The following is a 23,053-nucleotide window of genomic DNA, read 5'->3' as shown; positions in this document are numbered from 1 at the left end:
TTAAGGATAAAGGTAACTTTGGACTGTAGGTATGGTTTTTTTTTCCTGAGTGATATTCATATGTCTTTTTTTTGTGTGTGTGAACAAAATGACAAGAACCTAAAATTGGAAGGAATATCTAAGAGTTTGGAACTTTGAGAGCAGAAGAGATACTCAAATTATTTAACTCTCTAAGCCTCTCACCTGTAATGTGGAAATGAATAACAGTACTGACCTCATAGGGTTATTGTGAGGATTAGTTGAGATAAAGAAGGTTAAGCATTCAACATAGTGCCTAGCATGTGGTAAATACTGTACTCAATAATGTTAGTTAGCTGTTGCTGATACAGTGTTATCACAATAGCTATGAGGTATAGGGTTATTATGAAATTAAGGAGAAAGGGATTTCCTTAGAGACTTTGAAGAGTTAAACCTGTGGAGGTTTTTGAAAATAATGAGTTTATGATAGCTAGTATTTTCACTCCTACTGATTTCCAGGAAGGCTTGAGGAGAGATTGATTCAGAGCATTTGGAGCCATTGAGGTTTGGGGTTGTATTGTTTAATTGATTTGTTACTTTGGAACGGTTTGTTGGACTCCTTTTGGTATAGGGCTGATTTCAGGTTGAAGAATCATGGTTCTTTTTATTTTAGGTTACAAAGCCCCCCCCCCCCCCCCCCAATCCTTGACAATTATAGACTTTAGCCTGATGAAGGGATTAGAATCCCTACAGGTAGTATGAACAGTCAGGAGAGAAGTAAGGATTGAGATAATTCTTTTTGTGAATTTATCATTAGCTGCAGGAAATAAAAAGATAATTCTTAGATTTTTGGAGGTGGTCAGTTTTCAACTTAACATGTTGTTTATTGAGAGAGTACAATTTAACTATGTGCCTGAAAAATACTCTTGTAACTGTTTTTTAAATTTGAGATCTCTGGGTTCCAGACCTAATGGCAAATACTAGATTGTGTTTAGATGAGCCAGACCTGCTTTCATGACCTCTTTATTCCTTTTAATTGAGGTATAACTGACATAACATAATATTAGTTTCTGGTGTACAACACAATGGTTTGATATTTGTATATAGCAAAATGATTACCTCAGTAATTTATTTAACATCTGTTACCATATATAAACATTTTTCTTGTGATAAGAACTTTCAAGATCCACTTTCCTAGCTACTTTCAAATGTGCAGTACAGTATTATTAATTATAGTCACCATACTGTATATTACATCTCCATGATTTACTCCCTTTACCCATATTGACCCCCTTTACCCATACTGTCCATCCCCCACCCCTTACCTCAGGCAACCACCAGTCTAGTCTCTGTATCCATGAATTTGGTTTGTTTATTTGTTTGTTTGTTTTAGATTCCACATATAAATGAGATCATATGGCATTTATCTTTTTCCGTCTGACTTATTTCATTTACTGTAATGCCTTCAAGGTTCATCCATGTTAAGAAAAAAGAAAGAAAGAAAGGTTCATCTATATTGTTGCAGATGGCAAGATTCAATTCTTTTTATGGTTGAGTAGTATTTCATTGTATGTATGTTCTACATTTTCATTATTCATTATCTATCAGTAGATATTTAGGTTGTTTCCATATCTCGGCTATTGTAAATAATGCTGTAATGGCCTGACCAGTGGCGGCGCTGTTGATAAAGCATCAACATGGAATGCTGAGGTCACTGGTTCAAAACCCTGGGCTTGCCCTGTCAAAATACATATGGGAGTTGCATCCTGCCCCTCCCCCTTCTATCTCTCTCTCTTTCTTTATTTCACTGTCTCTCTCCTCACTAAAAATAAATAAACAAAAAATAATGCTGTTATGAACATATATATTTTTGAATTAGCATTTTTTGCATAAATATCCAAACGTGGAATTACTGGATCATATGTTCCTTTTTTTTTTAATAAATAAATTTTTATTAATTTTAATGGGGTGACATCAATAAATCAGGGTACATATATTCAAAGAAAACATGTCCAGGTTATCTTGTCATTCAATTATGTTGCATACCCATCACCCAAAGTCAGATTGCCCTCCATCACCTTCTATCTAGTTTTCTTTGTGCCCCTTCCCCTCCTCCTTCCCTTCTCCCTCCCCCCCCATGTTCCTTTTTAAAAAAAAATTTTTTTATTGATTTTAGAGAGAGAAACGGGAACATTAATCTGTTCCTGTATATGCCCTGCCTAGGGATTGAACCTCTGCACTTCTGGATGATGCTCTAACCCACCGAGCTATCAGGCCAGGGCTGTTTTTAATTTTTTAAGGAACCTCCGTACTGTTTGTCATAATGGCTACACCAGTTTACATTCCCACCAACAGTGCACAAGAGTTCCCTTTTCTTCACATCTTTGCCAACAATTATTATTTCTTGTCTTTTTGGTAATATTCCCTCTAACAGGTCTCACTGTAGTGTTGATTTGCATTTCCCTAATGATTGGTGATGTTGAACATCTTTTCATATATGTGTTGGTCGTCTGTATGTCTTCTCTTGGCCTCTGTTTTTGTTCAGTAATGGTTTATCTTCATTATGAAAGTTTTTTATGAACTGGGACCTAGCTTAGAGTTGATATTTCCTTGCTGATATGTTTCTTCAGAAGTTAAGAACTTAGCTCTGCATTGAATCATACCTTAGAGAAAGTTACAGACAATACTGTGGAAAGGAGATATATAAATGGTAGTGTCATTTTCATACCAACCAAAGTAGCATGAGGTTAGAGAAATAAATATTCAGGCAGAGGAGTCTCCTGATACTAAGGCTTCTCAATTGGAGGTGCATATCAGAATCACTTTAGGAGCTTTTACAAAATAAAAGTGCCCTACTAAAGTAAAATCTTTAGGGCTAGGGACCCCAGCATGTACATGTTTTTTAAAAAACTTCAGCAGGTGCTTTTAACTTATCTCTTGGTTTAAAACCACTATCATTGTGGAAAGGACTTGAGCTTCACTATACAGCCACTGGAAAACCCTATTAGCTGAGTGAACTCTTAAAGCTTGCCTTGCCTTTGCCATTTCCAAATGGAGCTACACTGCACTTTAGATATCATGTGATCCTCAAGCGTTTTACAGAATGCTCAAGGCTCTCCTCTAACTCCTTTTTCATTGTTCAATTGTGTTGGGATCAGTTACTTAGAAATACATCTATAATGAATCTGACTTCTTATTATCCTCTTAATTAGGAGAATTAATTACTGAATTTCAATAGTTATTTATAGCCTTTAAGGTAGAGCATTCGTATCAGTGTTAACTTAATGATTAAGTTTTAAATTATTACTCCAGCCCTGGCTGGTTGGTTCAGTCAGTTAAAGCATCATCCCGAAACCCCAAGGTTACAGGTTCAATCCCCAGTCACAGCACATAACAGAAAGCAACCAACAAATGCAGAACTAAGTTGAACAATAAATGAATGCTTCTCTCTCTCTCTCTCTCTTTTCCACCTCTTCCTTTCTCCCCCTCCTCCCCTTCTTCTTTTCCTCTTTTTCTCCCTCTCTTCTTCCCTTCATCCCTCTCACCCTCCTCCTTCTTCACTCTGTCTCTCTATAATCAATCAACTGCAAAAATTATTGTTCCAGCCTGATTGGTGGTGGTGCAGTGGATAATGTCAACCAGAATGCTGAGGTCCCTGGTTCGAAACCCCAAGGTTGCCAGCTTGAGCACAGACTCATCGGCTTGAGGGTGGGCTTTTCAGCTTGAGCATGAGGTCACTGACTTTGAAACCCAAGGTCATTAACTTGAGCCCAGGGTGGCTGGCTTGAGTAAGGGGTCACTGGTTCGGCTTGAGCTCCTGGTCAAGGTACGTATAAGAAGCAATCATCGAATAACTTAAGTGAAGCTTCTCATATCTCTCCTCCCTCTCCTTTCCTGTCTCTCTCTCTTTCTTAAATCAATAAAAATAGAAAAGGAAAAAAAATTATTGTTCCAGAATTTTTAAGGCAAATTTAAGCAAAACTTAAAAAAAAAAAAATCTTCTATTAGGAGTTCATTATAAATTTGTTTCATAGGCTACAAGGAAATAAAAGGATTATGTACACTCTTTCAGGAAACAGGCAGGGAGCTGAGGAGGGCCAAGATGAGTCTAGGGCCTTGGTGGGCCCATTCCCAGGGGAGGGGACCCTGTAAGGCAGCAGTTCTCAACCTCTGGGTCGCGACCCCGGCGGGGGTTGAACGACCAAAACACAGGGGTCTCCTCTAAAGCCATTGGAAAATACATATTTTGGTTCTCAACCTGTGGGTCGCGACCCCGGCGGGGGTCGAACGACCAAAACACAGGGTCTGTTATGGTCATTCGACCCCCGCCGGGGTCGCGACCCACAGGTTGAGAACCGCTGCTGTAAGGGAAACCAGACAATCCAATGAGACTCTATGTACAACAGCATAACTGACAAATTGGTGTGTGATAATTTGGCAGCCCACAGCTCTGTGGAGTTACTTCCATAACACTGTCCAAGATCAAAGAAAGCCTTGCATTCCTGGGGGAGGGGACCACATTTCTGAAGAGGTCATGCCTATTGGAATTCCTCGTCCAGGAGTGATCCCTGCTGCGGGATCCATGGGAATCGTCATACCAGGAGGTGGCCCATCATGCCTGGAGAGGGTGCCCCTTGGCCCATAGGTGGGGGAGGTCCGCCAAAGCTAGGTGGGTACTGGGTTGGAGCCCCTGCAATACTTGCTGTGGCAGCAGCTGCAATAGTTCCTCTTCTAGGTCATCACCTGTTGGGATGGCCCACCCACCTCATGAATTGGCCCAGCAAGTCCTGCAGGGGCCTGTGGCATGGGAATAGCAGCTGGGATTCCTCTGCCAGCAGCCCTGTCAACCCCTGGGCTCCCAGGAGCTCCAGCAAATGGCACTCAGGCAATGCCAGTATCTTTGGGAGGAGGTTCCTCTACTGTCATTGGGACCAGCTTCTCCCCTTAAAGCAGAACTAGACTGAGGACTCACTTCTCTTTATGCTTGTTTTGAGTTCTTTATCTAGATCTCCTAAATTCAACACAATCACAGAGGATCAGTCATATGCTTGTCGAAAGCCTCAAAGGTGCCAATGAAAGTTTGACCATCTTACAGGATGCACTTTATCCTGTAGTTCGGTGGTCCCCAACCTTTTTTGGTCCACGGACCGGTTTAATGTCAGAAAATATTTTCACGGACCGGCCTTTAGGGTGGGACGGATAAATGTATCACGTGACCAAGACAAGTGTCAAGAGTGAGTCTTAGACGGATGTAACAGAGGGAATCTGGTCATTTTAAAAAATAAAACATTGTTCAGACTTAAATATAAATAAAACGGAAATAATGTAAGTTATTTATTCTTTCTCTGCGGACGGGTACCAAATGGCCCACGGACCAGTACTGGTCCACGGCCTGGGGGTTGGAGACCACTGCTGTAGTTGATATGCTGCAGCATCTTGCTGCTCTTGTCACAGACGTGGTGGTAGTTCTGATGGCTCCAATTTCTGCCAGATTCTCCTATCCACAGGGTAGAATTCTTATGAGTAGACACATTTGCCATATGTGATATTTTTCTATGTAAATTATAAGGGAGCAGAAGACAGGTTTAGATAATCTAAATTTGCAACTAGTACAACAGCAGTTTTGTTTCACATTGATTTGTGAATATATTTTTGTGTTTATGTTGGACAATAGGTGTTTTTAATCTGGAAATCTATGATACCCCAAAATAAAATAATGCAGCTGTTCAACAAAGACCTTATTCCTGAGCCTCTTCTGAACACATTCAAATTAAACATGCTACTTTAAGAAGAAAGAGCATTGCCTAACCAGTGGTATAGCACAGTGGATAGAACATCAACCTAGTCCTAGGACACTGAGGTCCCAGGTTCAAAAACCCTGCAGTTGCCAGTTAGAGGCAGGCTCATTCAACTTGAGTGCAGGTTCGCCAGCTTAAGCGCAGGGTTGCCAACTTGAGCATGGGATCATCAACATGATCCCATGGTCACTGACTTGAGCAAGAACTCACTGGTTCAGCTTGAACCCTGTCCTGGTCAAGGCACAGATAATAAGCAGTCAGTGATGCAACTGTGAGTTTAATGTTTCTCATCTCTCTCTCTCTAAAGAAAGGGGGGCTGGTAAGAAAGAGCATCACCTCACAGAAATAGGCATCCCTTGTCCAAGTTCTTAGCTTTTTTGTATAAACACATACTATTTCCTTGAAGTCAAGAGAATTAAATGGTTTTTGAGTAGAAAGTATTTTTCTTCTGGGACTTTAAGTCTCATACCTAAGGAAGAGTAATTAGAATGTTAATTACTATCAGAGATGAACACATGTTTGAATATGCTGTAAATTTATAGTTAAAGAGTAGAATATCATATTTTGGCCAAAATTATAATTCTACAACCTTAAAATCTTTTTTTTAAAGATTTTATTGATTTACAGAGAGAGGAGAGAGCAGGGAGAAACAAGAAGCACCAACCCTTAGTTGCTTCACTTTAGTTGTTCATTGATTGTTGTATGTACTCTGACTAGGCAAGCCCAGGGCCTCGAACCAGCGACCTCAGCATTCCAGGTTATGCTCCATCCACTGTGCCACCATAGGCCAGGCTATAACCTTAAATTCTTATAAGAAAATTTGAAATACTGTTTTTAGTACTAGTACCAGCTCTCAGAATTTACTTAAAGCTATAGTTTTTGGGTTTTGTTGGGTTTTTTTTGGTATGACAGAGTCAGAGAGAGGGACAGATAGGGACAGACAGACAGGAAGGGAGAGATAAGAAGCATCAGTTCTTTTTTTTTTTTTTTTTTAATCTTTTCAGAGACAGAGTCAGAGAGAGGGATAGATAGGGACAGGCAGATAGGAACAGAGAGAGATACGCATCAATCATCAGTTTTTCGTTGCAACACCTTATTAGTTCATTGATTGCTTTCTCATATGTGCCTTGACCGTTGGCCTTCAGCAGACCGAGTAACCCCTTGCTCGAGCCAGCGACCTAGGGTCCAAGCTGGTGAGCTTTGCTCAAACCAGATGAGCCCACGCTCAAGTTGGTGACCTAGGGGTCTCGAACCTGGGTCCTCCACATTCCAGTCTGACACTCTATCTACTGCGCCACCACCTGGTCAGGCAAGAAGCATCAGTTTTTTGTTGTGGCACCTCAGTTGTTCATCAATTGCTTTCTCATTTATGCCTTGACTGGGGGCTCCAGCCGAGCCAGTGACCCATTGCTCAAGCCAGTTACCTTGACCTTTAAGCTAGAGACCTCTGGGCTCAAGCCAACGACCATGGGTCATGTCTATGATCCCATGCTCAAGCTGGCAAGCCCATGCTCATGCTGGTGACTTCAGGGTTTTGAACCTGGGTCCTCTGCCTCCCAGTCTGACGCTTTTATCCACTGTGCCACTGCCTGGTCAGGTGCCTAAATCTATAATTTTGATGGATCTTTTTAGGTTTTGCAGTATTTCAAATGTATATTCCAAATGTATATTCCATTGAATAGGAAGAGAAAAAATTGGCAAATGTGGAGAAGACATCATACAAAATAACTACACATTTATATACACCATATTAGACTAGATCTTAATTCTATCAGTATGCAGATTCCTAAACATCTGGTAGAGTCTCTGTTTTAGATAAAATTTGCCATAATGCATTTTTCATTTTGATTATACATACGTGCTTGGATTGAGAATGTAGGACTTGAATTCAAACAGGCTGCCTGCTTATTATAATTTCAGAGAGAGGCTGAGAAATTATTTCATTTTTGTTTGCCTCTGGTATCTCCCCTGTCCTTTCCTATCTTATACAAGGATCAGGCTTTAAAGTTAGAGTATATAGCACTGGCTGGTTGGCTCAGCGGTAGAGCATCAATCCAGCATGTGGACATCCTCCATTCGATTCCTGGTCAGGGCACACAGGAGAAGTAACCATCTGCTCCCCCCCCCCCCTTCTCTTCTTTCTCTCTCCTTCTATAGCCACGGTTTGCATGAGCAAGTTGGCCTTGGGCACTGAGGATGGCTCCCTGGCGTCACCTCAGGTGCTAAAATAACTCGGTTGCTGAGCAACAGAGCAGCGGCCCCAGATGGGCAGAGCATCTGCCCCAGATGAGGGTTGCTGGGTGGATCCCAGTTGGGGTGCATGTGGGAATCTGTCTCTCTGCTTCTCTGCCTCCCTGCCTCTCACTTGATTAAACAAACAAACAAACAAATAAATAAATAATAAAGTTAGAGTATATAAAGTACTTGGTCAGAAAGTACCCTTGAAAATTACTTAGGATGATATCATGTTGGAGATTGACATACTGGCTTTATAAATTCAACACAGTTTTTTTCTCCTGCATTGAACAGACCATTATTTCTTCACTTGAGGGCTCATGTAAAAGTTGGTTTGTGTTTAAAGACTGTATTGGGGATCTTTGTCACTGAACCTGGTCCCCGGAATCGGGTCTCTGCGTCTCCGTCGTCCTCGTCCCCAGTGGGCCTTGTCCACAGTGGATGCTGGCAGTTGGCTGGGAGTTTGGGTGTCCACATGTCATCTGGAGCTTTTCACATCATGGTGGCCAAGTGCAGGAGGGGATATCCCAAAGACAAGCTTTCTAAGAGAGAGAAAGCAGAAGTTGCCAGTCCTCAGAGAAACTGATATCAGTTAATTTCCATTGCATTCTGTTGGTTGATTGGTCATCAGGCCAGCCCAGAATCAAAGGGAGGGGAAATAAACTCCATCTCCTACTGGAGAGAATGGCAAAAAACAACAACAACTGTATTGATGAAAAATATGTATTTGTAAATATTAGAATTACTCTAACCTTGGCAAAATATTTACACCATGGAAAGAGAAACCAGATAAATGAATGAGCCAGTTCAAGTCTCCCATCTGGGGCTCCCTCCAGAGCTTATACACAATGAATAGAATAACTATGAGGCCCAAGCCATTCAAAATGTCCTTCTTTTTCTCCCCTCCCCTCCCCTCCCCTCCCCTCCCCTCCCCTCCCCTCCCCTCCCCTCCCCTCCCCTCCCCTCCCCTCCCCTCCCCTCCCTCCCTTCCTTCCTTCCTTCCTTTTTTACCAGCTACATATAGTTTATTTGACTGTGTTAAACGTATATATTTAGTTAACTATTTGCTGTACAAAGATATTTTATGACAGTAAAAGAAATCTTGGGGTCCAGATTCTCTCTGTAGTAGAAATTTACAGGTCCATGGATTTAATCCATCTTAATATAATGTTTTTTATCTTTTGTAGCATTTACTTTTCAATTCTGACTTTCCCATTTCTCACAATACCCACAAATTCCTCTTTTTAGGTTCCCTTGGTCACTAAAGAAATAAAGTTTTTGCTATATGGTAACTTCAGGTCTTACCCTTGAGTTAAACAAGAACCATCCTATCAGCAAACTGAAGAACAGATATTCTCATCTTACCAACATAAATATTCCTGAACCTCATCTCTTTCTTAGGTTCAGTGCCTTTAGTAACTTCTTTGAGCTACTCTTCACTACCTGTCCTTTTTTGACTTTCAGCAAAAATTTAAATCAGCAATTTTCAACCAGTGTGCCACAAGAATTTTTAAAACATGCAGTATCTATTTAGTCAGGGGTACTGACCTCGACTGTGAAAGGAAAAATGGCAACAGCTAACAACAAACTGTCCAGTGTGAATGAGTCAAAATTATACTTTTGTTTTGTTTTGTTTTGCAGATTGGTCAGCAAAAAAACTATTTTTTGGTAAGCCATGGAATTTTTAATTAATTAATTAATTAATTAATTTTTTCCATTTTTCCGAAGCTGGAAACGGGGAGGCAGTCAGACAGACTCCCGCATAAGCCCGACCGGGATCCACCCGGCATGCCCACCAGGGGGCGATGTTCTGCCCCTCTGGGGTGTCGCTCTGTTGCATCCAGAGCCATTCTAGTGCCTGAGGCAGAGGCCACAGAGCCATCCCCAGCGCCCGGGCCATCTTTGCTCCAGTGGAGCCTCGCTGCGGGAGGGGAAGAGAGAGACAGAGAGGAAAGAGAGGGGGAGGGGTGGAGAAGCAGATGGGCGCTTCTCCTGTGTGCCCTGGCCGGGAATCGAACCCGGGACTCCTGCACGCCAGGCCGATGCTCTACTGCTGAGCCAACCGGCCAGGGCCAACCCATGGAATTTTAGTAATTAGTTTGTATCATGAGATAAAAAATGTTGAAAATCACTTTAAAAAATCTTATTGTTATTTTTTTATTTTTTTACATTTGTTATTAGTCCTGACTTAATCAGATGGGATTATATTTAGTCATGCAGTTTTTTTTTTAATTTAATTTTTTTATTTTTTATTACAGAGACAGAGAGTCAGAGAGAGGGATAGACAGGAATAGACAGACAGGAATGTAGAGATGAGAAGCATCAATTATTAGTTTTTCGTTGCGCATTGCGACACCTTAGTTGTTCATTGATTGCTTTCTCATATATGCCTTGACCGCGGGCCTTCAGCAGACCGAGTAACCCTTGCTCGAGCCAGTGACCTTGGGTCCAAGCTGGTGAGCTTTTTTTTTTGCTCAGACCAGATGAGTCCACGCTTAAGCTGGAGACCTCGGGGTCTCGAACCTGGGTCCTCGGCATTGTAATCCGATGCTCTATCCGCTGCGCCACTGCCTGGTCAGGCTAGTCATGCAGATTTTAAGAGGACTTTTGTCCTCTTCCCCAACTGAAAGTAATTAAATAAATAATTATTTAATTTATTAAATGGGGAAAGGGGAGGGATAGGGAGTATTTAGAGGTTTAAAACAGGGGTCCCCAAACTTTTTACACAGGGGCCAGTTCACTGTCCCTCAGACCGTTGGAGGGCTGGACTATAAAAAGAACTATGAACAAATCCCTATGCACACTGCACATATCTTATTTTAAAGTAAAAAACAAAACGGGAACAAATACAATATTTAAAATAAAGAACAAGTAAATTTAAATCAACAAAATGACCAGTATTTCAATGGGAACTATGGGCCTGCTTTTGGCTAATGAGATGGTCAATGTCCGGTTCCATATTTGTCACTGCTAGCCGTAACAAGTGATTTAATGCGCTTCCAGAGCCGTGACGCGTGCATCCTGCGTCATGGGAAGTAGTACTTGATGTGAGCGACGCCGTGCTTTGCATCCGCATCCTGTGCTCCTCTCACTGACCACCAATGAAAGAGTTGCCCCTTTCGGAAATGTGGTGGGGCCGGATAAGTGGCCTCAGGGGGTTACATGCGGGCCGTAGTTTGGGGACCCCTGGTTTAAAATAAAGTCACTTCCCAATCCTCTAATCACCCTCTTACAATTATACAAGTAGGTGACCTCAAATATCACACACGGGAAAGGATTGACTGTTTAGAAGTCAAGTTAGGTTATTGCTGTTCCTAATTTCTGTTGGATTAGTGACCTGAAGTGGCATTCAGAGCAAAATCTGGGAAAATAGTTGGAAAATATATGTACCCTAATGACATTCAGATGTCTCAATTTGTTTTTATTCCGTAGTCACATGTCATCCTTCATTTCATATCTAATAACCAAAAGCAGGAGAAAAGAGCCAGGCAAATCTTACTTAAATCTTCCCATTCCCTTGACCCTGTAGAGCTTTGATACTGGTGAAAGTTTGTTGAAATGAACTGGGAACAATGGGGAATGAGTCTTGAATATAAACTATGATGGTTTATTTTTATATTAAACAATAACACACAAATCTCAGCACTTTCCCTACCACTTATTTACTTGCTGTTGGCAAGAAAAATAGCAAATGACTGGTTTAGCACCCTCTAGGGATGGTTTTGACCTGAAATTTGAGATTAGGGTAATTTTGGAGTTGCTAGCAAGAGATGATGTCTTTGGTCTAAGTTGTAATTCCCAAAAAAACTTTTTAACTCGTTGCTCCACCGAATTGTGCACCGTTGATTGCTTCTCTTTAGGTTGAGCTGATGACCTTGGCGCTTAGAAGAACATTCTATCCACAGCTCTGCCAACCAGGGCCAAAAACAGTGTTTTTAAAGGAAACTTAGATTTTAGTGTGGTGTGTTCATTTAGTAAAAATTATCTTTCTTAAGTATTCTTGTATTGATCTTATCTTAGGAATAGTTCTGTCATTGCATTTATTCTGCTTATATGTCTCTATATCTTTCAGAACCATTTCCAAAGTTCATCTTGCGGACTACTGAATAAAAAGTCCAATGGTACATACAGTTTAGTAAGAGAGACAGAATAGAATCAAGTAATCACATGCACATCAGTGTTATGTTAGAAACATCCAAACCTATAGAGAATTTTTATGAGTTTATTAGAGCCAAACTGATGACAATTGCTTGGAAGCACAATTTTCATGGATTGATAAATGCTCCAGAGAATGGTAGTTTTACACCTTATTTTATATATTATAGTCAAAGAAGGGTTTTGTGAAATTCATTTGTGGTAGATTAGGGAGGCAGAAGAAAGCAAAGCAGGGAAATCTCTGAGATTGGATAAAAAGTAAAATGAAGTGACAAATACTATTTTTACATTGGGTACAGCATAGTTGACATTTACAGCACATAGAGATGGTATGCAGGAGAACAAGATAGCAAAGAGGGGTTCTGTGCCCTGTGGGGTCTGGAAAAAGGGGATTACTCTGACATTCCAAAGGTGTGTTCTCATAGATGCAAAATAAATAAATAAATAAATAGGTTTAGGGAAGGGAAAGATTGACCTTTGTCAAGAAAGGTACCTGTGGCCCTGGCCGGTTGGCTCAGCGGTAGAGCGTCGGCCTAGCGTGCGGAGGACCCGGGTTCAATTCCCGGCCAGGGCACACAGGAGAAGCGCCCATTTGCTTCTCCACCCCTCCGCCGCGCTTTCCTCTCTGTCTCTCTCTTCCCCTCCCGCAGCCAAGGCTCCATTGGAGCAAAGATGGCCCGGGCGCTGGGGATGGCTCCTCGGCCTCTGCCCCAGGCGCTAGAGTGGCTCTGGTCGCAATATGGCGACGCCCAGGATGGGCAGAGCATCGCCCCCTGGTGGGCAGAGCGCCGCCCCATGGTGGGCGTGCCGGGTGGATCCCGGTCGGGCGCATGCGGGAGTCTCTCTGACTGTCTCTCCCTGTTTCCAGCTTCAGAAAAATGAAAAATAAATAAATAAATAAATAAATAATAATAAAAAAAAAGAAAGGTACCTGCCTAGGGCATGACTACCTGCCATGAATTGCCTTCAGTTAGGAAGTTTTAATTTCAGACCATCCTGTGTGGTTACTTTTGGTCTCTGAGTTTGTAAAGCTTGCCAGGCAGGCCTCCCCTGAGCTTGTTAGGTTTAGTTTGTAGCCCCTTTTTTGTCCACATCAGGGTGGGGGTCAGAAAATGCCCATGAAGAAGTTTGAGTAAGGCCCTGGCCGGCTGGCTCAGCGGTAGAGCATCAGCCTGGCATGCGGGGGACCCGGGTTCGATTCCTGTCCAGGGCACACAGGAGAAGCGCCCATTTGCTTCTCCACCCCCACCCCCTCCTTCCTCTCTGTCTCTCTCTTCCCCTCCCGCAGCCAAGGCTCCATTGGAGCAGAGATGGCCCGGGCGCTGGGGATGGCTCCTTGGCCTCTGCCCCAGGCGCTAGAGTGGCTCTGGTCGCGGCAGAGCGATGCCCCGGAGGGGCAGAGCATCGCCCCCTGGTGGGCAGAGCGTAGCCCCTGGTGGGCGTGCCGGGTGGATCCCGGTCGGGCGCATGCGGGGGGGGGGGGGGGGGGTCTGTCTGACTGTCTCTCCCCGTTTCCAGCTTCAGTATTAGAACAAAAAAAAAAAAAAAGTTTGAGTAAATATCTGAAGGATGAAGAGTAGTTAATTTGGCCTGACCAGGCGATGGCGCAGTAGGTAGAGCATTGGCCCAGGGTGCTGAGGACCCAGGTTCAAAACCCCAAGGTCATCAGCTTGCTGTGCAGGGTTACCAGCTTTAGTGCGAGGCCACTGACTTGAGCATGGGATCATAGACATGACCTCATGGGTGCTGCCTTGAGCCCAAAGGTCACAGGCTTGAGTCCAAAGGTTGCTGGCTTGAGCAAGGGGTCACTGGCTCGGCTGGAGTACCCTCTTCAAGGAACAAATGAGAAAGCAATCAATGAGCAACTAAGGTGCTGCAACTATGGGTTGATGCTTCTCATTTCTCTCCATTCCTGTCTGTCCCTGTATGTCTTTCTCTAAAGAAAAGTGTTTAATTTGGAGGAAAAAGTTAAATGAATTAACAACCAAGTAGAAATGAAGTACCCTATAAGATCTGAAGGTCATGAGAGAGAACTGGATATCTAAAGATGTAGAATTATTAATGTGAACAGATAAATAATAATGCCATAGAAGTGGGTGAACTTACCCAGGAAAAATGTGTCTTTTGAATGAGATGGAAGGAAGGGGGCCCAGGATTGATTTCCTAAGGAATACCAAGAAGGTACAATAGATAACTTATATGGCATATTAGGAAGTTCCTCCCTGTGCAATGGATAGTATACAAAATACAACGGGGAACACATGTCTACAAAAAACATTCTAAAATTCTCTGAAAGGTGAAAGAACCTAACTTCGTTCTGTTGCTAGATTTGGTTTACTAGATGAGTCATGCTTTAAGGAAAAGCTTTTTTCCCCCATGCTACGTATAAGCAATGAAAGAGTCATCTTTGCTTTTTACTTCAACCACTTTCTATATTTTTTTCTGCTTTTCACTGTCTTTTCCAGGACAATCTCAACTTCCATAATGGAATTAAATTGAAAGCATGGACTTTGATTAGACTTGTATTTAAATCTCAGCACTGTCACTTAATTGATGTAGAATCTTGCAAATTATCTACCTTCCTGAAACTCATTTTTCTTAAATTTTATGTGGATTAAAACTACACTGGAAGTGCATAGTATATGGTGGTCTAGTAGTTGTATGTCAGCAATAAATGTTTGTTCTGTTTCTTTTCTCCTGTTTTTTGAGGTAGGTGAGTTTTTTCATCCGAGATCATTGAGGCTTTGTGTCTCGCCTTTCTCATGACATCATGTAACAGCAGCTTTTCTGCTAGAGCCAGAGAGCTTTGCATTTTAGTAGGAGAAGTTCTTCCTGCAGAGGAAGTACAAGGAGGGTTTCTGGGTTGTTATAATCCAGGCTTTTTCTTTTCTTTTTATAATTTTAATTTTTTATTTTTGTTTTTTTAAAAAACTTTTAAATTTATAATTTATTGTGTTGACATGGTTTTGAGTGTCCCACTCAATATAATAATCCAGGGTTTTTCAAAAACAGAACTATTGGTTTGGGGCTAGATAATTCTTTGTGGTGGGGACAGTCCTATGTATTCTAGAATGTTTAGCAGCATTCTTGCCTTTACCTATAAGATGCCAGTAGAATTCCAAGTTAAGACAACCAAAAATGTCTCCAGACATTGCCACATATCCCCAAGAAGGCAAATCTTGGGGATGCTAAACTGTATGCTAAAACAAACAAAAAAACTATCTCTTGAGATGGGTGGTGCTTACATGGCTGTGCACTTTTATGAAAGTACAGTAAATTGTACATATATGATATATGCAATTTTCTGTTGTGAATGTTATGTTTCCACAAAACGTTTTTTAAAATCCTTTTTTCATTTAAGGCAGTAGAGAACCAGGTTCTAACATATAACTACGTCTAAGTATGTTTAGGTTTTCATTCTTCCTCCTTAGTCCCTAAAAAGTGGAATTAAGGGGAAGAAAGAGACCTAGGTAGGATGGAAAGGCAGCAAAAAATATTCTGAAAATCTAGCTTCCAAATGTCTATTTTCAACTCCTAGCCAGTAGGGTATGGAATTCAACCTAGAAAAATTTCTATTATAGAATTTCAGAAATAAATTCTGGGCACATGACAGAGTTGAACTGTCAGCAAAACAGGTATGTTTCTTCCCACTTTCTCTGTTATACTTATAACAACAAAGGAGATGATCATCTGATTTTGGTCATTTCAACTCTAATGACCCCCTTTCTTTATGACCATTACTTCTGAAAGTGTTTGCTTTTACTTTTAACATAAAATCTTTCAGTCTTTCTCTATTTGTATGGGTGGGTGAAATGTCCTTTCATGTTGGATGACGTTGACCGTTCCCTGAGAATATAGTACCCAGAGAAGTCCTTGGATAAAAAACAGGAGGTTAAGTAACCACCTTAGTGTCTTGAGAGGAATCCAAGAAAAGGTCCCATTCTGAAGTTTGAAAGATCCTCTAAAGAGAGGGCAGGCCTTGGCCCAAGCAGCCTTTGAGGTGGTAACCAGCTCATAAACAAGAACTGGCATGTGCCAACAGAGTCTCGTTCTGGCTCAAAAGTTGGCTGAGGAAGGCTCTGTAAGTGGAAAGATTGTTCTTGGCTTTGGCTGTAATGGCTGGAAGCGGAGCAGGGAGGGAACTTAGACCTGGTCTCTGGGGTCTAGGCATTTCCCTAAGAGGAAGGTTTTTCCCCCTTCCTTTTCTTATTTTGCTTTTTTTTTTTCCCTTTCACCCCCTTTAGTATTAACATTTCAAGGTACAGGAAGTGGTTGGATATTGAGTGTTTTACAGCTCTTCTAGGGCAGCCTATTAATATTTTGGTCTGCCAAGAAGAAAGCCAGAGGGATTTAACTAGGTGGAATCAAGGCTCATAACTTTTATGAAAGTGCCCTAAGCAAGGTACCCTTAGTTTATTTGGAAGTATTTAAGTTTTACTAAAATCCAGCCATTGCCAGTGTGGGTTCTTTTTTTTTTTGTAAGAGGGTAGACAGCCACCGTGGCTAAACCAGGAAGACCAGTAAGACCTGAAATTCTGAAATTGGCAGCAGAGTGAGCCATTTGAGGACAAAACAAGAGCACTGATGTGGGTGCAACTGTGGCTCTGGACCCCTGTCCCCTCATTCTTCTTTACTGGCCCTGGGCAGCTGCCAGAGCTTGCTCAATAGGGTTGTGGGCAGGAGAATGTTTCTTAACGCCTGCATGGGAGTCCCAAACCAGCTGTGTTATCTAGGCTCTGAGCTTCTGGCACTTGCTGAGACATCTGGTGACTCTAAACAAAAACCTGTTTTGTCAGAGGGAAGATTGGGGCAAAGTACAACCATTGTTATCTCTCTGATGCCCTCAGAGCAAACTACTTGGCAAATGGAAACGTCTTAACCTTGTGACTTATGCAACTGGTCTACTTGGTCTTACGTTTCTTTAAGATTATTTTTTAGTAGTGAAGTTTCAGCATTCAGGTGTTGAAACCTACTATTAGTGCTTTTTAAAAAAAAGTTTTAAATATCATAAAAGTAATAAGTGCTTTATTATAAAGAATTTAGAAAATGCAGAAAGGTGAAAGGAAGAACAAAAATGACTTCTACCATGTTCTTTTTCTTAACAGAAGAATTTCTTTAATGTTGTGAAACTGGCTAAGATTATTGGTTCAGGACTGGCATGGGCATAATCTATACACCTCATGACTCTCAACCCTGTTCCTTTAAACACCTTTACTTTTCCCATTTGAGAACGACCTAATCTGGCCCAGTTTATATAGATTTTATTACATTTGATGAAATCTTACCCCGGAGTATGAAACTCTGCCTTTAAGTTTTTATAACTTGTCTCAAGCCAAGTTTTTTTTTTTTTTAATTTAATGGGGTGACATTGATAAATCAGGGTACATATGTTCAGAGAAACCATCTCTAGGTTATTTTGACATTTGATTATGCTGCATTCCCATCACCCAAAGTCCAATTGTCTTCGTCACCTTCTAACTGGTTTTCTTTGTGCCCCTCCCCTCCCCCAAACCCCTCCCTCTCCCCCCCCCCCCCCCCCCCCCCCGTTCAAGCCAAATTGTTAATCTTCATCCGTGATTGTCTCTAGAAATCTCAATGTTTGTTTTTGACAGAGAGAGGGACAGATAGGGATAGACAAGAAGGGAGAGAGATGAGAAGCATCAATTTTTCATTGCAGCACTTTAGTTCATTGATTGCTTTCTCATATGTGCCTTGACTGGGGCGGGACGGAGGGCTACAGCAGACTGAGTGACCCTTGCTCAAGCCGGTGACCTTGGGCTCAAGCTGGTGAGCCTTGCTCCCATGCTTAAGCTGGCGACCTCAGGGTTTCGAACCTGGATCTTCTGCTTCCCAGTTCAAAGCTCTATACACTGCACTACCACCTAGTCAGGCTGGGAGTTTGCTTTTTAAATTAGTTTTGATGAATGAATATGTGTGTGAAGGGGGGTGGTTTTATTGTTGAAGGCTAAATGTTGACCTGCTTTCCTCTTTTTGGAAAGAGGTTTCTGTGGTGTCAATTAACAGAACAATTATGCTTTCATTGAAAGTCTAAGTCTTTGAAGACTTCTTGCTGTAGAAAAAGATAAGGGCTGTCTTTTATTGAATCCGGAGATAAACTGAGCCACGGGGACTTTTTTTTCCCCCTTAGAATAACATTTTAGTTAAGGCAGCCACACAGAAACAAATCTTTTTTTATATGTAATTTTTTACTGAATTTATATTGACTAGTCTGGAACTTTGGCTTATTAGATGTTTAGATTTTTGTTTAACATTTAGAAGTTGGTGATAAAGAAAATGAGAATCTTGGCCTAGTAGAGAAATGTATTTTAGACTTATTTATTCTTCCTCCTTAATGTTAAAAATTGGTAGGGACTACAAGAGACTGGTTTCTAAAAAGCACTCTTTGGCATTGGCTAGATAGGTGTGCCATTCACCAAAGAAACCTTTACTAATACTGGATACCCTTATAATCTTTTGATAGGAAAGAAATGGGAAAAGATGCAAGCTGGGTATATTTTAATTTATATTCTCTGAAAATATGCATTCTGTGCTGATAGGTTATTTTGTGATTATCTTTTCATTTAACATGGACTCTCCATATAATAGGGACAGAGGAGTTTCTACTCAAGATAATTATGCTAGCAATTCTGAGAATAATCTTTTGAAACTATCATCACTATGGGTTTTTTGTTTGTTTGTTTTTTAATTTTTTTTAGGTGAGAGGAGGGGAGATAGGCAGATTCCCACAATGCCCCAACTGGGATCCACCTGCCAACCCCATCTAGGGCCGATTCTAGAGTCCTGAGCTATTTTTTTTTTTTTTTTTTTTTTTTTATTTTTCCGAAGCTAGAAACGGGGAGAGACAGTCAGACAGACTCCCGCATGCGCCCGACCGGGATCCACCCAGCACGCCCACCAGGGGGCGATGCTCTGCCCCTCCGGGGTGTCGCTCTGCCGTGACCAGAGCCACTCTAGCACCTGGGGCAGAGGCCAAGGAGCCATCCCCAGTGCCCGGGCCATCTTTGCTCCAATGGAGCCTTGGCTGCGGGAGGGGAAGAGAGAGACAGAGAGGAAGGAGAGGGGGGTGGAGAAGCAAATGGGCGCTTCTCCTATGTGCCCTGGCCGGGAATCGAACCCGGGTTCCCCGCACGCCAGGCCGACGCTCTACCGCTGAGCCAACCAGCCAGGGCCTCCCGAGCTATTTTTAATGCCTGAGGCTGATGCACTTGGACCAACCAAGCTCTTCTCAGCGTCTGGGGTCACGCTTGAACCAATAGAGCCACCGGCTGTGGCTGCGGAAGGGGAGAGTGAATAGGGGAGAAGTAGATGGTCTCTTTTCCTGTGTGCCCTGACTGGGAATCAAACCTGGGATGCCCATATTGGACCAGTGCTCTATCTATTGAGCCAACGGCAGAGCCAGCACTATGGTTTGAAGAGATCAAATCAAGATGGACTACTTATCCCTGGCTGGGTGGCTCAGTTGGTTATACATTACGCCAAGGTTGCTGGTTCAATTCACGGTCAGGGCACATACAAGAATCAACCAATGAATGCAGAAATAAGTAGAACAACAAATTAATGTTTCTTTCACTCTCTCATCTTCCTCTCCTTCTCTCCCCACCCCCGCCTCTTTCTCTTTCTCTTTCTCTATAATAAGATTGACTACTTAATAGTAGGCTTTGACCAAGAAACTGCCTTAAGAATTTAAGTTAATCTAGGATAATCTTTCATGTAACTTAAATTTCATATGAATGGAAAGTTGATAAATGATGTCTGGTAGTCTAAATTGTGGATAATATTTCTGATTTTTGTTTGCTTATCAGTAGGCTTTAATGTTCCTGCCTTGCCTTATTGCCAGGAAGTAGATAGTAATGTATTTCTTGAACTCTTGAAGAATGATAGATAGTGGAGAATTTTTTGGGAAGAGGTGAGCTAATAGGTTATATATGGGGATTTTTCTTACCTCATACAAATTTTTTTAAATAAGTTATTTAGCCTGACCAGGCCATGGTGCAGTGCATAGAGCATCGGCCTGGGATGTGAAAGACCCAGTTTCGAAACCCTGAAGTCACTAGCTTGAGCTCATCCGGCTTGAGCACAGGGTCATTGGCTTCAGCATGGGATTATAGACATGACACCATGGCCACTGGCTTGAGCCCAAGGCCGCTGGCTTGAGCAAGGGATCACTAGCTTGGCTGGAGCCCCCAGTCAAGGCACATATGAGAAAGCAGTCAATGAGCAACTAAGGTGCTGCAACAAGAATTGATGCTTTTCATCTCTCTCCCTTTCTGTTTCTGTCTCTCTCTCACCAAAAATAATAATAATAATAATAAAATAAAATAAATTGCCTAACCTGTGGTTGCGCAGTGGATAAAGCATTGACCTGGAACACTGGTTCAAAACTCTGGGCTTGCCTGGTCAAGACACATATGGGAGTTGATTCTTCCTGCCCCCCTCCCCACTCTCTAAAAGAAAAAAATTAAGTTATTTACACCTCCTGTTTATTAAGTGTATAATTCAGTAGTTTTATAGCAAATTCACAGGATTGTGCAACCATTACCATTATTTAATTCCAGAATAATTTCATCACCTTAAACAGAAGCCTGTGGCCCCATTAACAGTCTCGCACACATGTGCACATGCACACACACACGTTACATCTTGGTCAACACTTGTTTTTGTCCATTTTTTGATAATAACTATCCTAATGAATAACCATCCTAATGAGTATAAAGTTTATCTCATTGTGGTTTTAATTTACATTTCCTTAATGACTAATGATTCTGAACATCTTTCATATGCTTATTGGCCATTTGTATATCTTCTTTGGAGATACGCCTGGTTAAATTTTTTGCCAATATTTTATTTGGGTTGTCTTTTTATTGTTGAGTTGTAAAAGTCTATATATACCGGGTACCACTCTTTATATGATGGGCAAATACTTTCTCCCATTTATATGGATTGTCTTTTTACTTTTTGAAAACTTTATTTATTGATTTTAGAGAGGAGTAGAGAGAGAGAGAGAGAGAGAGAGAGAGACATTTACCTGTTTCTGTATTTGCCCAGACTGGGGATTAAACCTGCAACTTTTGTATAGCAATACGATGCTCTAAACCAGAGGTCCCCAACCTTTTTTGGGCCACAGACCGGTTTAATGTCAGAAAATATTTTCACAGATTGGCCTTTAGGGTGGGATGGATAAATGTATCATGTGACCGAGACAAGCGTCAAGAGTGAGTCTTAGACGGATGTAACAGAGGGAATCTGGTCATTCTTTAAAAATAAAACATTGTTCAGACTTAAATATAAATAAAATGGAAATAATGTAAGTTATTTATTTTTTCTCTGCAGATGGGTACCAAATGGCCCACGGACCGGTACCGGTCTGTGGCTCGGGGCTAGGGGACCACTGCTCTAAACAACCAAGCTATCTGGCCAGGGCTCTCTTCCTTCCTTCCTTCCTTCCTTCCTTCCTTCCTTCCTTCCTTCCTTCCTTCCTTCCTTTCCTTCCTTCCTTTCCTTCCTTTCCTTCCTTTCCTTCCTTTCCTTCTTTCCTTTATTTTTTTATTTTTTTTATTTTTCTGAAGTTGGAAACGGGGAGGCAGTCAGACAGACTCCCACATGTGTCCGACCGGGATCCACCCGGCATGCCCACCAGGGAGTGATGCTGTGCCCATCTGGGGCGTTGCTCTGTTGCAACCAGAGCCATTCTAGCGCCTGAGGCAGAGGCCATAGAGCCATCCTCAGCGCCCGGGCCAACTTTGCTCCAATGGAGCCTTGGCTGCAGGAGGGGAAGAGAGAGAGAGGAAGGAGAGGGGGAGGGGTGGAGAAGCAGATGGGCGCTTCTCCTGTGTGCCCTGGCTGGGAATTGAACCTGGGAATCCCGCACGCCAGGCCGATGCTCTACCACTGAGCCAACCGGCCAGGGCCCAGGGCTCATTTTCTTGATTGTGTCCTTTGAAGCACAAAATTTTAAATTTTGATGAAGCCTAATTTAGCTATTTTCCCTTTAGTTGCTATGCTTTTGGTGTATTTAAAAAAATAACCACTGCCTTATCCAAGGTCATGAAGATTTACATCTAGGCTTTCTTCTAAGAGTTTTATAGTTTTAGCTCTTATATTTAGATCTTTGATCAATTTTGAGTTTATTATTGTATATAGTGTGAAGTAGAGATCCATTTATTCTTTTATATGTGGATATCCAGTTTTCCCTGCTCTACTTGTTGAAAGACTGTTCTTTCTCCATTGGTTTGTCTTGACATCCTTGTAGAAAATCAGTTTACTAGAAATGCATGGGTTTTTGTTTGGGCTCTCAGTTTTATGTTCTGCTGATACATACATCTATTCTTATGTCAGTATTATTTTATTATAGCTTTGTAGTAAGTTTTAAAATCAGGAACTGTGAGTTTTCCAACTTTGGTTTTGTTTTCAAGATAATTTTTGGCCTGACCAGGCAGTGGCACAGTAGATAGAGCATAGGACTGGGATGCGGAGGACCCAGGTTCGAGACCCTGAGGTCGCCAGCTTGAGCATGGGCTCATCTGGTTTGAGCAAAGCTTACCAGCTTGGACCCAAGGTCGCTGGCTCGAGCAAAGTGTCACTCGGTCTGCTGTAGCCCCACGGTCAAGGCACATATAAGAAAGCAATCAATGAACTAAGATGTTGCAACGGAAAAACTAATGATTGATGCTTCTCATCTCTCTCAGTTCCTGTCTGCTGTCCCTATCTATCCCTCGCTCTGACTCTCTCTCTGTCTCTGTAAAAAATATAAATAAATAAATAAATAAAACCACTTATACTTTAAAAAAAAAAGATAATTTTGGGTATTTTGAGTCTGTTGTATTTCCATATGAATTTTAGGATCATCTTAGAGATTGTGGACTCTTAAACTATTTGGAGAGTATTGC

The 23,053-nt window shown here is 41.8% G+C and overlaps 2 protein-coding genes and 1 pseudogene across 5 annotated transcripts in view; 1 reads left to right on the top strand and 2 right to left on the bottom strand.

The window, feature by feature from the left end:
- Positions 1-23,053, top strand: part of ZNF609 (zinc finger protein 609) — a 279,517-nt gene that overhangs the window by 48,365 nt on the left and 208,099 nt on the right. The gene's annotated exons all lie outside the window — the stretch shown is intronic.
- The window catches only part of CSNK1G1 (casein kinase 1 gamma 1), a 505,634-nt gene that overhangs the window by 387,082 nt on the left and 95,499 nt on the right, over positions 1-23,053 (bottom strand). The window lies entirely within an intron of this gene.
- On the bottom strand, positions 4,441-8,468 carry LOC136375883 (small nuclear ribonucleoprotein-associated protein B-like; annotated as a pseudogene).

The sequence above is a fragment of the Saccopteryx leptura genome, chromosome 6 (assembly GCF_036850995.1).
Source record: "Saccopteryx leptura isolate mSacLep1 chromosome 6, mSacLep1_pri_phased_curated, whole genome shotgun sequence".
NCBI lineage: Eukaryota > Metazoa > Chordata > Mammalia > Chiroptera > Emballonuridae > Saccopteryx > Saccopteryx leptura.
Note: the sequence above shows the minus strand (reverse complement) of the source record. Positions and strands in the feature narration are given on the sequence as shown.